The 13,169-nt window shown below is 51.5% G+C and overlaps 2 long non-coding RNA genes across 2 annotated transcripts; both read right to left on the minus strand.

The window, feature by feature from the left end:
- Window positions 1-4,427: 4,427 nt before the first annotated feature.
- Window positions 4,428-4,742, minus strand: LOC128819144 (uncharacterized). Its single transcript, XR_008440654.1, has 3 exons — window positions 4,713-4,742; window positions 4,591-4,631; window positions 4,428-4,509 (listed from the first exon to the last, which is right to left on the minus strand). It is a non-coding gene; the product is annotated as an uncharacterized LOC128819144 (long non-coding RNA).
- A 6,880-nt stretch (window positions 4,743-11,622) lies between these two features.
- On the minus strand, window positions 11,623-12,101 carry LOC128819062 (uncharacterized). The gene is made up of 3 exons (XR_008440632.1): window positions 11,879-12,101; window positions 11,771-11,798; window positions 11,623-11,676 (listed from the first exon to the last, which is right to left on the minus strand). It is a non-coding gene; the product is annotated as an uncharacterized LOC128819062 (long non-coding RNA).
- Window positions 12,102-13,169: the final 1,068 nt, after the last annotated feature.

Here is a 13,169-nt window from a genome sequence, read left to right on the forward strand (position 1 = left end):
AAACAAAGTTAGAAATGAAAAGATGGAAAGAAAGAGAAAGAGAAAGAGAAAGAGAGAGAGTTAGGAGAGAAAGAGAGAAAGAAAGTTAGGAGAGAAAGAGAGAAAGAGAGTTAAGAGAGAAAGAGAGTTAGGAGAGAAAGAGATAGTTAGGAGAGAAAGAGAGAAAGAGAGAGTTAGGAGAGAGAGTTAGGAGAGAAAGAGAGAAAGAAAGTTAGGAGAGAAAGAGAGAAAGAGAGTTAATAGAGAAAGAGAGTTAGGAGAGAAAGAGATAGTTAGGAGAGAAAGAGAGAAAGAGAGAGTTAGGAGAGAAAGAGAGAAAGAGAGAGTTAGGAGAGAAAGAGAGTTAGGAGAGAGAGAGAGTTAGGAGAGAGAGAAAGAGAGTTAGGAGAGAGAGAAAGAAAGTTAGGAGAGAAAGAGAGAGTTAGGAGAGAAAGAGAGAAAGAGAGAGGACAGAAAGAGAGAGTTAGGAGAGAAAGAGAGAAAGAGAGAGTTAGGAGAGAAAGAGAGAAAGAGAGAGTTAGGAGAGAAAGAGAGAAAGAGAGAGTTAGGAGAGAAAGAGAGAAAGAGAGAGTTAGGAGAGAAAGAGAGAAAGAGTTAGGAGAGAAAGAGAGGAGAGAAAGAGAGTTAGGAGAGAGAGAAAGAGAGGAGAGAAAGAGAGAAAGAGAGAGGAAAAGAAATAGGAAAAGAATGGCAGAGAGTAAAAAATGAGAAGGGTTACAGTGAAAAAGAAAGAGGGTGAGAGTGAGAAAGAAGACAAAAGAATAGAGAAAAAAAAGAAGAGAAGCTGGAGAGAAAAAGAAATAAAGAGTAAAAGCATCAACTAGAGAGAAAAATAAATAGTTAGAAATACTGAAATAGACAAACAGAAGAAAAGACATACAGGGAAATAGAGAAGCAGAGAGAGACACTTAGAAACAGTGAGAAACAGAAACAAAGTTAGGGGATGGACAGAAATGACGAGACAGAAAGAAAACTAAGAGAAGAAGCAAAGGAAGAAATACAGTGGGGAAAAAAAAATGACTAAACCGCACCAAAAAAACACAGGAGCCAAAGGGGGAGGGGGAGGGAGCGGGGGGGCATCATTATTAGGGTTGATTCAACTTTATTGAATGAATTCTTTTATTTACACTCCAGCAAAACGCATGGAAACGATGTATACAAATGGGAGCGTAGATACAATCCGTACGCTGACCGGTAGAAATCCCGCTTACGTACTGAGCCGTATGTGGAAATGCGGCGCCAAATGCAAACACGGAACGATACGGGGCGATAGAAACCTAACGCATATTAACACAATATAACCTTTTTTCTATTTACATTACATTTTGTTTGATTGTTAGAGGAAAGACCAAAACAAAAATAGCACACAGAAACCAACAGTCATCCACCGTGACCGCCTCCTTCACATTGCACGCAAACTCACCGTCGCTCTCGTTGCAACCGCTCCGTTAAGCCCCGGCAATCGTTGTTCCTCGGGAACGTGGTTCCCGGGAGCCTCCGAAAAAATCCTCCTGCCTGACGAAAACCCCGGTCCCGGGACGGTCCGCCTCCCAACTTTGGCGATGAACTTCGCCTCGCGGACCGACCGGGACCGAGGAAAAAAAAACCCAGCCGGGGGGGAAAAAAAAAAAACCCCCCGGCTGGGGATTTTTTATTCTAAATTTAAAAATGAGCTGAAAAACCTGAAAGGCAAAGGCCATACGCACAAGGTTAGAACCGGTCCACACGCACACACACACAAACACACACGCACGGAGCCCTCCTTCAGCTTACCCGCAAACCCACCCTCGCTCTCGTCTCAACCGCTCCCCTAACCCCCGGCCGTCGACACGCCTGCACGACGCTCCTCGGGAACGTGGTTCCCGGGAGCCTCCGAAAAAATCCTCCTGCCTGACGAAAACCCCGGTCCCGGGACGGTCCGCCTCCCAACTTTGGCGATGAACTTCGCCTCGCGGACCGGCCGGGACCGAGGAAAAAAAAAACCCAGCCGGGGGGAAAAAAAAAAAAAACCCCCCGGCTGGGGATTTTTTATTCTAAATTTAAAAATGAGCTGAAAAACCTGAAAGGCAAAGGCCATACGCACAAGGTTAGAACCGGTCCACACGCACACACACAAACACACACGCACGGAGCCCTCCTTCAGCTTACCCGCAAACCCACCCTCGCTCTCGTCTCAACCGCTCCCCTAACCCCCGGCCGTCGACACGCCTGCACGACGCTCCTCGGGAACGTGGTTCCCGGGAGCCTCCGAAAAAATCCTCCTGCCTGACGAAAACCCCGGTCCCGGGACGGTCCGCCTCCCAACTTTGGCGATGAACGTCGCCTCGCGGACCGGCCGGGACCGAGGAAAAAAAAACCCAGCCGGGGGGAAAAAAAAAAAAAACCCCCCGGCTGGGGATTTTTTATTCTAAATTTAAAAATGAGCTGAAAAACCTGAAAGGCAAAGGCCATACGCACAAGGTTAGAACCGGTCCACACGCACACAAACACACGCACACGGAGCCCTCCTTCAGCTTACCCGCAAACCCACCCTCGCTCTCGTCTCAACCGCTCCCCTAACCCCCGGCCGTCGACACGCCTGCACGACGCTCCTCGGGAACGTGGTTCCCGGGAGCCTCCGAAAAAATCCTCCTGCCTGACGAAAACCCCGGTCCCGGGACGGTCCGCCTCCCAACTTTGGCGATGAACGTCGCCTCGCGGACCGGCCGGGACCGAGGAAAAAAAAAACCCAGCCGGGGGGAAAAAAAAAAAAAACCCCCCGGCTGGGGATTTTTTATTCTAAATTTAAAAATGAGCTGAAAAACCTGAAAGGCAAAGGCCATACGCACAAGGTTAGAACCGGTCGACACACACTCACACCTGCAGACGCAAGCTCTCACAGACAGACACGGACAATCACGCTCTCTCGCACGCTCTTCCGCTTACACGCTGACCGCGACCCTTACTTGAAACGCTACGTTGACGCTTCGACGCGTCTTCTGACCGCGGCTCTTCGATGTCCGGCGGTAGATTCCGGGATAACGTGTAGGGATCCGGGGACCTGCGAGACGACAGAGACGACGGGAGGCGGTCGACGAGTGACTATCTGACGGCTAGGAGCTGTTCCCGCTCCGGGCCCATAAATTTTGTACCCAAAACCCCCATAGAAGACAGATGAACTGTAAAGTTTTATAACTGCTCTACCTAACCGTGACTACGTGCCTGGGCAGGGCAGCTCCGATCGTAAGTGGCGCGACAGAGGCGTGTACAACATAAGCCAAGGTAGGTACATACAATATATGCACAATATAAGCCAACGTAGGTACATACAGTATAAGTACATACAATATAAACCGACATAGGTACATACGACATAAGTACATACAATATAAGCACATACAGTATAAGCCAACATAGGTAGGTACAACCTAAGCACGTACAATATAAGCCGACTTAGATACAATATAAGCGAGGACTTGACGTAACTCTCCGGAAGATTAATTGTTGAGCCCTATACCCTTTGAGAAGGCGCAAGCTACGGAACTACTGCGGTCAGGTGATGAGGGTCTAATATGCTCCCTCTAGAAGTCCGAGAGAATAGCATGTGAAGAGAAGGCGCTACCAAAGGTGAGAAGGAAGATGGATGAGAACGTCTCCTGTACTTCTTCCCGTCTCAAAAAGTAAAAATGTAACGATGCCGGAATAAGCGATATCCAGGAAGGTACACGAGTAAAATATGGCCGATACGGCAGAGAACAATGCCGATAAAGCCTCGAGATGTAACAAAGGCCTATGACGCAGAAATCAATGGACACGGACGACATAACACAGACACGGACGACATAACACAGACACGGACGACATAACACAGACACGGACGACATAACACAGACACGGACGACATAACACAGACACGAGTGGAAACTGCCTGCCAGTTCCACCTTATGGACCCAAGACTGCTAGTCCAAGATGAGTCATAGGCCGATGATGCCAAAGGAAAGAAAGCCCTAGGGCAATAGCATGTGATGATGAAATTTAACTCCTTTCAAGATGTTAGTGCCAAAGGACTTAAGAGGAAGCCTAAGAAGCTCAGTAGGCCTAGACAAGAAAGCGATGACTACGGCGTGACCGTGGCTAGAGCTCCGGACGTGAAGGCGGGCTCCTCGGGTGAAAAGATCCACGACGATGTCGAGAGTCGAAGAAGGCCGCCGACGCAAACCTCACGAGGACGCGAAGATGGATCGGAACTGCCCTGCCCGGCGAAGACTCTGGTGAGGCTGAGGAGAAACCCTCTCCCTCTGCTTCTGAGGGGCCCGTCCCACTATGGGCCTCTCCTCTAAGCTAACATCTAATTGTCTCCTGTGATAGTAAAGGTTTTTCCCCTTCTCCCACCTACTGGCCCCGACACTTAGCTTTTGCAAGACGACCGGACAAAATCCATCGTCAGCCGGACGTGGACGGCGACACGTTCTCTACGTCCGCTTCGGTGCTGCCGTTTCCAAACTTCAGCTATGCGCCTCCTCACGGTACCTAAGACAAAACAGAAAATGCAACTAGCGCCCTGCAAAAGAGGAATCCCCGGAACTCTGACGCACCGCTGCCCCGGCTCACCTGAAATCTTGATGCGACTCAACAGGCTGCCAGGAGGATACCTACAAAAGGAAAAGGTACAGGCTTAGCGTGCTGCCGCATAACAGTCACCTATGAGTCACCCTGCCTAAATGCCGACTCACCCGCTTGACTCTGTTCCTTCACACGCCTAGAGCAGCAATGACACCTGCAAAGAAACAAAGCAAAAAAAACCACACTGAGATACTAAGAAAAGACCACCACCCTGACCCGACAAGTACGCCCACCTACACCTTAAGCTTGCACCCACCTGGCCTCAGACACCTGGGATCAGAGACATCTCGCAAGAGGACTGCCTAAAATAAAAAAAATAAAAAAAAAAAAAAAGGGGATGCTTAGACTTTCACCAGAAACTGAGACCTGTGCGAGAACAACTGCTTCTGTCCACTGCTCACCTGGCACACTTGGCCTTGGCTGCAGCTATCTGCCTGGACTTCCTAATAATAAAGACAAAGAACAGTGCTGTAACATAGTCACCATTTATGCTTCCCCTGCAAACACAAACAGCGACTGACCTTCTCAGGGAAAACCCCCTGACCCAGGAGGGGCGCTCTGCCACAGATCTTAAATGTCTGCATCTGAAAGAAAGTTAGGAGAAAATTCAAACAACTGTAGGATAACTTAACAGGTCCAAGCATCCTGTGTGAATCTAGGAATACCATCTAGAATACAACTACATCCCCCATTCCAAATTGCAGGTCTCCAGGACTTGTGCAATTACACCAGGCTATGCAGCAGGACAGAGCAGCTCCGGGACAAATATGTGCAGACACCCGTGACACAGGACAGGACACGACAAACGAGGGGACGCCACGAGGAGAAAAATCTCTTGGCGAGAAAAATGCCCGCGAGGACAGAGAGATTGCGGAACGAGATGACCTAGGGGAGACGGACGGCTCGGAGCCGATGAGGCTCAAAGAACCCTGCAGGAAGAAGATGCTAAGAAAACGATGTCTTCCGAGAACTGCACAAGCGGATGCCTGAAAAGCCTACGGTAAGAATGAGCTACCTAGCTCGGCGTTCTCACGAGTCCTAAGCCGCTATAATGGATCGTTGGGGCGTGCGGCTGTCGCTACCGCTCAGAACGAGACCTTCAAAGACATCCGACCGGATGCTTCTAAAGACAGATACGACTGCGATGCCTGTCGGGACTCCCGAGTCAAAAGGCCTGTGGCGTTGGGGCCGGGCCGAGGAACGCAAAGATCACAGATGCCAAGATGACCCTCAGACAGCTAAGGTAAAAAAAGACAAGTGACGTGACAGACCCAAACAACACAGAATGCACAAGAGACAAGTGACACGACCCACACCGGAACTGCTCTGCCCTGCGCACCTCAGCGCTGAGATCAAAAGAGACGCTTTCCCTTTAGGTGGCCTAAGGAGACACTTCTTAGACATCCCCATCTCCAAAGCAGACTCAAAAATCCCTTCCGGGCAGTCCCAAGCCAGCACCCCGCTTCCCTCCCCTCAGTGGGTCGTAGCCCTCGACTTATCTTGCACACTTCTGGGCGTGCAAATCCCTGTCGAGTGCAAAAGAAGGCCACCTCCCCGTCTGGGAAGTTCCAGCTGTCACCAGGCTCTTATCTCTTCGTCTGCCAAGACAAAGAAAAGGAAACATCAGTGCACAATCTTAACAGCACATGGGCTAAAACCTGACAATTCTGCTACTCACCTTCTCCTAAGAGAGCCCTGGCGTTCGGGCCGCACGCTTCGGCCGCGCTCCGAGGCCGACGCTGCCGTCACGAGGTACGCCTAGGTTAAGTGGAGACAAGGTGACTGGGCACGGCTGAAACTGGAGTGGACCCCCGCTCCTCCTCCCTACCTCCCCGACTCACCGCAGCTCCTCGGCCGTTCCCGTGAGCTACCCAGACGGGACCTTGAAATACAAGATGCGTGGGCTTCATCACGGGGTCCCGTCATACTTCCGGAGGGCTCACGAGTGCAGGAAACCCGGTCCGTCCGCCACCTGATGACATGGGCTTAGCGTACGCCGAGTGGATGGCCTAAAGCACGCAAATGAGAACGGATGGTTAGAGGTGCACCAGAAACTGAGACCTGTGCGAGAACAACTGCTTCTGTCCACTGCTCACCTGGCACACTTGGCCTTGGCTGCAGCTATCTGCCTGGACTTCCTAATAATAAAGACAAAGAACAGTGCTGTAACATAGTCACCATTTATGCTTCCCCTGCAAACACAAACAGCGACTGACCTTCTCAGGGAAAACCCCCTGACCCAGGAGGGGCGCTCTGCCACAGATCTTAAATGTCTGCATCTGAAAGAAAGTTAGGAGAAAATTCAAACAACTGTAGGATAACTTAACAGGTCCAAGCATCCTGTGTGAATCTAGGAATACCATCTAGAATACAACTACATCCCCCATTCCAAATTGCAGGTCTCCAGGACTTGTGCAATTACACCAGGCTATGCAGCAGGACAGAGCAGCTCCGGGACAAATATGTGCAGACACCCGTGACACAGGACAGGACACGACAAACGAGGGGACGCCACGAGGAGAAAAATCTCTTGGCGAGAAAAATGCCCGCGAGGACAGAGAGATTGCGGAACGAGATGACCTAGGGGAGACGGACGGCTCGGAGCCGATGAGGCTCAAAGAACCCTGCAGGAAGAAGATGCTAAGAAAACGATGTCTTCCGAGAACTGCACAAGCGGATGCCTGAAAAGCCTACGGTAAGAATGAGCTACCTAGCTCGGCGTTCTCACGAGTCCTAAGCCGCTATAATGGATCGTTGGGGCGTGCGGCTGTCGCTACCGCTCAGAACGAGACCTTCAAAGACATCCGACCGGATGCTTCTAAAGACAGATACGACTGCGATGCCTGTCGGGACTCCCGAGTCAAAAGGCCTGTGGCGTTGGGGCCGGGCCGAGGAACGCAAAGATCACAGATGCCAAGATGACCCTCAGACAGCTAAGGTAAAAAAAGACAAGTGACGTGACAGACCCAAACAACACAGAATGCACAAGAGACAAGTGACACGACCCACACCGGAACTGCTCTGCCCTGCGCACCTCAGCGCTGAGATCAAAAGAGACGCTTTCCCTTTAGGTGGCCTAAGGAGACACTTCTTAGACATCCCCATCTCCAAAGCAGACTCAAAAATCCCTTCCGGGCAGTCCCAAGCCAGCACCCCGCTTCCCTCCCCTCAGTGGGTCGTAGCCCTCGACTTATCTTGCACACTTCTGGGCGTGCAAATCCCTGTCGAGTGCAAAAGAAGGCCACCTCCCCGTCTGGGAAGTTCCAGCTGTCACCAGGCTCTTATCTCTTCGTCTGCCAAGACAAAGAAAAGGAAACATCAGTGCACAATCTTAACAGCACATGGGCTAAAACCTGACAATTCTGCTACTCACCTTCTCCTAAGAGAGCCCTGGCGTTCGGGCCGCACGCTTCGGCCGCGCTCCGAGGCCGACGCTGCCGTCACGAGGTACGCCTAGGTTAAGTGGAGACAAGGTGACTGGGCACGGCTGAAACTGGAGTGGACCCCCGCTCCTCCTCCCTACCTCCCCGACTCACCGCAGCTCCTCGGCCGTTCCCGTGAGCTACCCAGACGGGACCTTGAAATACAAGATGCGTGGGCTTCATCACGGGGTCCCGTCATACTTCCGGAGGGCTCACGAGTGCAGGAAACCCGGTCCGTCCGCCACCTGATGACATGGGCTTAGCGTACGCCGAGTGGATGGCCTAAAGCACGCAAATGAGAACGGATGGTTAGAGGTGCACCAGAAACTGAGACCTGTGCGAGAACAACTGCTTCTGTCCACTGCTCACCTGGCACACTTGGCCTTGGCTGCAGCTATCTGCCTGGACTTCCTAATAATAAAGACAAAGAACAGTGCTGTAACATAGTCACCATTTATGCTTCCCCTGCAAACACAAACAGCGACTGACCTTCTCAGGGAAAACCCCCTGACCCAGGAGGGGCGCTCTGCCACAGATCTTAAATGTCTGCATCTGAAAGAAAGTTAGGAGAAAATTCAAACAACTGTAGGATAACTTAACAGGTCCAAGCATCCTGTGTGAATCTAGGAATACCATCTAGAATACAACTACATCCCCCATTCCAAATTGCAGGTCTCCAGGACTTGTGCAATTACACCAGGCTATGCAGCAGGACAGAGCAGCTCCGGGACAAATATGTGCAGACACCCGTGACACAGGACAGGACACGACAAACGAGGGGACGCCACGAGGAGAAAAATCTCTTGGCGAGAAAAATGCCCGCGAGGACAGAGAGATTGCGGAACGAGATGACCTAGGGGAGACGGACGGCTCGGAGCCGATGAGGCTCAAAGAACCCTGCAGGAAGAAGATGCTAAGAAAACGATGTCTTCCGAGAACTGCACAAGCGGATGCCTGAAAAGCCTACGGTAAGAATGAGCTACCTAGCTCGGCGTTCTCACGAGTCCTAAGCCGCTATAATGGATCGTTGGGGCGTGCGGCTGTCGCTACCGCTCAGAACGAGACCTTCAAAGACATCCGACCGGATGCTTCTAAAGACAGATACGACTGCGATGCCTGTCGGGACTCCCGAGTCAAAAGGCCTGTGGCGTTGGGGCCGGGCCGAGGAACGCAAAGATCACAGATGCCAAGATGACCCTCAGACAGCTAAGGTAAAAAAAGACAAGTGACGTGACAGACCCAAACAACACAGAATGCACAAGAGACAAGTGACACGACCCACACCGGAACTGCTCTGCCCTGCGCACCTCAGCGCTGAGATCAAAAGAGACGCTTTCCCTTTAGGTGGCCTAAGGAGACACTTCTTAGACATCCCCATCTCCAAAGCAGACTCAAAAATCCCTTCCGGGCAGTCCCAAGCCAGCACCCCGCTTCCCTCCCCTCAGTGGGTCGTAGCCCTCGACTTATCTTGCACACTTCTGGGCGTGCAAATCCCTGTCGAGTGCAAAAGAAGGCCACCTCCCCGTCTGGGAAGTTCCAGCTGTCACCAGGCTCTTATCTCTTCGTCTGCCAAGACAAAGAAAAGGAAACATCAGTGCACAATCTTAACAGCACATGGGCTAAAACCTGACAATTCTGCTACTCACCTTCTCCTAAGAGAGCCCTGGCGTTCGGGCCGCACGCTTCGGCCGCGCTCCGAGGCCGACGCTGCCGTCACGAGGTACGCCTAGGTTAAGTGGAGACAAGGTGACTGGGCACGGCTGAAACTGGAGTGGACCCCCGCTCCTCCTCCCTACCTCCCCGACTCACCGCAGCTCCTCGGCCGTTCCCGTGAGCTACCCAGACGGGACCTTGAAATACAAGATGCGTGGGCTTCATCACGGGGTCCCGTCATACTTCCGGAGGGCTCACGAGTGCAGGAAACCCGGTCCGTCCGCCACCTGATGACATGGGCTTAGCGTACGCCGAGTGGATGGCCTAAAGCACGCAAATGAGAACGGATGGTTAGAGGTGCACCAGAAACTGAGACCTGTGCGAGAACAACTGCTTCTGTCCACTGCTCACCTGGCACACTTGGCCTTGGCTGCAGCTATCTGCCTGGACTTCCTAATAATAAAGACAAAGAACAGTGCTGTAACATAGTCACCATTTATGCTTCCCCTGCAAACACAAACAGCGACTGACCTTCTCAGGGAAAACCCCTTGACCCGGGATTGGGGGCTCTGCTACAGATTTAATCTGCCTGCATCTGAAAGAAAGGTAGGAGTAATGTCAAACGGCTGCAGGATAACTTAACAGCACCAAACATGTCAATCTACGAATACAATCTAGAGCCCAACTACACCCCGCAGCAGAAATTTCAACTCCTGGGACTTGTCCTGTTACAGGCTATGCAGCAGGGCAGAGCAGTTCCGGGACAAATACGTGCAGACACCCGTGACACAGGACAGAACGTGACAAACGAGGGGACGCGACAGGGGGAGAGAGCTCTCGGTGAGAACAATGCCGGCGAGCGCCGGGAGAATGCGGAACGAGATGACCTAGGTGAGACGGACGGCTCGGAGCCGATGAGGCTCAGAGAACCCTGCAGGAACAAGATGCTAACAGAATGATTTCTTAAGAGAACTGCAGAGAGGAATGTTTTACGGTCCAAAGGCTCTAGCTAGCTTTGCATTCTTATCGGTCCTAATCGGCTTTAAGGGATCATTGCGGTGTGTGGCTGTTGACACAGCTCAGAGCAAGACCTTAAAAAACATCTGACTGGATGCTTCTAAAGAGAGATGCAATTCAGATGCCTGTCTGACCTCTGGAATCAAGAGTCCTATTGCACTGGTGCCCGTCCAAGGAATGCGGAGATCACGGATGCCAAAAATGAGGCCAGGGTTTCCGATAGGGCCCTCAAAGGGCTAAGGTAAAAAAGCCATGTGACACGAAATACCCAAACACACAGAATGCACAATAGACAAGTGACACAACACACACCGGAACTGCTCTGCCCTGAGCACTGTGATCAAAAAAAACCCTTTCCCTTTAGGTGGCCTAAGTGGATACTTCTTGCACATCCCTGCCACCAAAGCTGATTCAAAAAACGCTCCCAGCGCCTCGCTTTCATCCCCTCTCAAGGTCGTAGCCCTCGACTTATCTCTCGGACATCCGGGGATGAGAATCCACGTCACGTGCAAACGGAGGCCGCCTTGCCTGCTGGGAATTTTCTTACGATCACCGGGCTGTAGTCCCTTGCTCAACTACAATCGAGAACACCAAACATCACTGCGTGATCTTAGCTGTACAACGGACAAAACCCAGCAATTCTGCTACTCACCGTTCTCCTCAGAATGCCCGGCTCCTTGGGCCGCACGCTTTGGCCGTGCTCGGAGGCTGACGCCGTCATCGCAGGGTATGCCTGGGTTGAGAAGAGACAAAGTGACTCGGCATTGCTGAAACCTAAGTGGACCCTGGCTCCCTCTCCCTACCTCGGCGACTCACCGCAACTCCTCGGCCCTTGCCAAAGGCTACCCGGATGGGACCTTGAAATACAAAATTTCAAGGCTTCATCACGGCCCTGAAATACTTCCAGAGGACTCACGAGCACAGGAAACCCGGTCCATCGGCTGGTTGGTGACGGGGGCTTGGCATACTCCGAGTGGATTGCCTAAAGCACACAAACAAGAATGGAGGCTTTAGAGTTGCACCAGAAATTGAGACCTGAGTGAGAACACCTGTTTCTGCAACCGGTCACTGCTCACCTTGACTGCAGAGATCCAGATTTAATGCCTAAAAATAAAGACAGAAAACAGTACTGTAACACACAGTCACCATTTATACTTCCACTGCAGAGACAAACGGTGACTGACCTGCTCAGGGGAACCCCCTCTCCAGGGACTGGGGGGGCTCTGCCACAGATTTAATCCACCTGCATCTGAAAGAGAGTTAGGACAAAAGTCAAATGGTTGCAAGATAACTTAACAGCTGCAAACACCTTATGCCAATCTAGGAATACCATCTAGAGTCCAACTACACCCTGCACTGCAAATTTCAAGTCCCCAGAACTTATCCTATTACACCAGGCTATGCAGCAGGGCAGAACAGCTCTGGGACAAATATGTGCAGACACCCGTGACACAGGACGGGACAAACAAGGGGACGCTAAACACAAACAACACGTTATGACACAAACAACACGTTATGATACGAACGGCGTGACACAAGGATGATAACTTCCTGGCAAGAAGAATAATGGCGAGGAGTGAGAGGATGCCAAAAGAGATGACCGATGCTCTGGCAGTGGTGGATGGAGGAGGCTCTAAGGAGCAGAAGAGCTCCTGGAGAAGACTGGAACAGAGTGACCCGTTAAAAGAACTGTTGGTCACAATGATCAGGATGGCTGTGAGACAATGCTACGTTTAGAATGCTTTCCATATCCATACAATCTGGTAAGCCCCAGGATGTTACAGCTCGTGGCTGGAAAGGATGGATGGTGATACGGCCGGGAAGGAGGCCTCAAAAGACGTCCGACTCGATGCTTCGGAGATGCGACCGAGAGAGACGGCCGAGCCCGCCGGTAAAAGAACGAACGATATCGGCGTCGTGCCGAGAAGTGCGAGCGTTCGAGAACCCAGAGATGCTGGCTGATGCTTGTGTTAAGGCCCTTGAGGGGAAAAGGCAGGGATATCTGATCCAAGGGACCCCAAAGACACACCAGATAACACGGTACATGGGACAACACAACACGGACCGGAACTGTTCTGCACTGCACACCCTACAGCTGCAATCAAAAGTAGAGCCTCTCCCTTTAGCTGTCCTAAGAGGCCCCTTAGAAGATATCCCTTTATCCTCTGCTAGTTTTCAAATCTATCCCAGGAATTTCCAATCCACTACTCCCATCTCCAGGCTGTGGCCCCGACTTATCTTTTGGGTGATGGCTGATGTGAATCCAGGTTGGACCTGAAATGAGTCTACCTCGGAGGGCCGTGTGATCGCCTGTTAGCCTCTTAGTCGGTTACAATAAAGAACAGCAAAATCAATGCATGAGTTTAGTGTTACGTGGGCCAAATCCCAGCAAGTCAGCTACTTATCCTCTTCTGAGCGTGCCTGGGTCCTCAAGTCTCCAGCTTCATCCTGAGTCCAAGGCTATGGCTGTTATTA

The sequence above is a fragment of the Vidua macroura genome, chromosome 25 (genome assembly GCF_024509145.1).
Source record: "Vidua macroura isolate BioBank_ID:100142 chromosome 25, ASM2450914v1, whole genome shotgun sequence".
Lineage (NCBI taxonomy): Eukaryota > Metazoa > Chordata > Aves > Passeriformes > Viduidae > Vidua > Vidua macroura.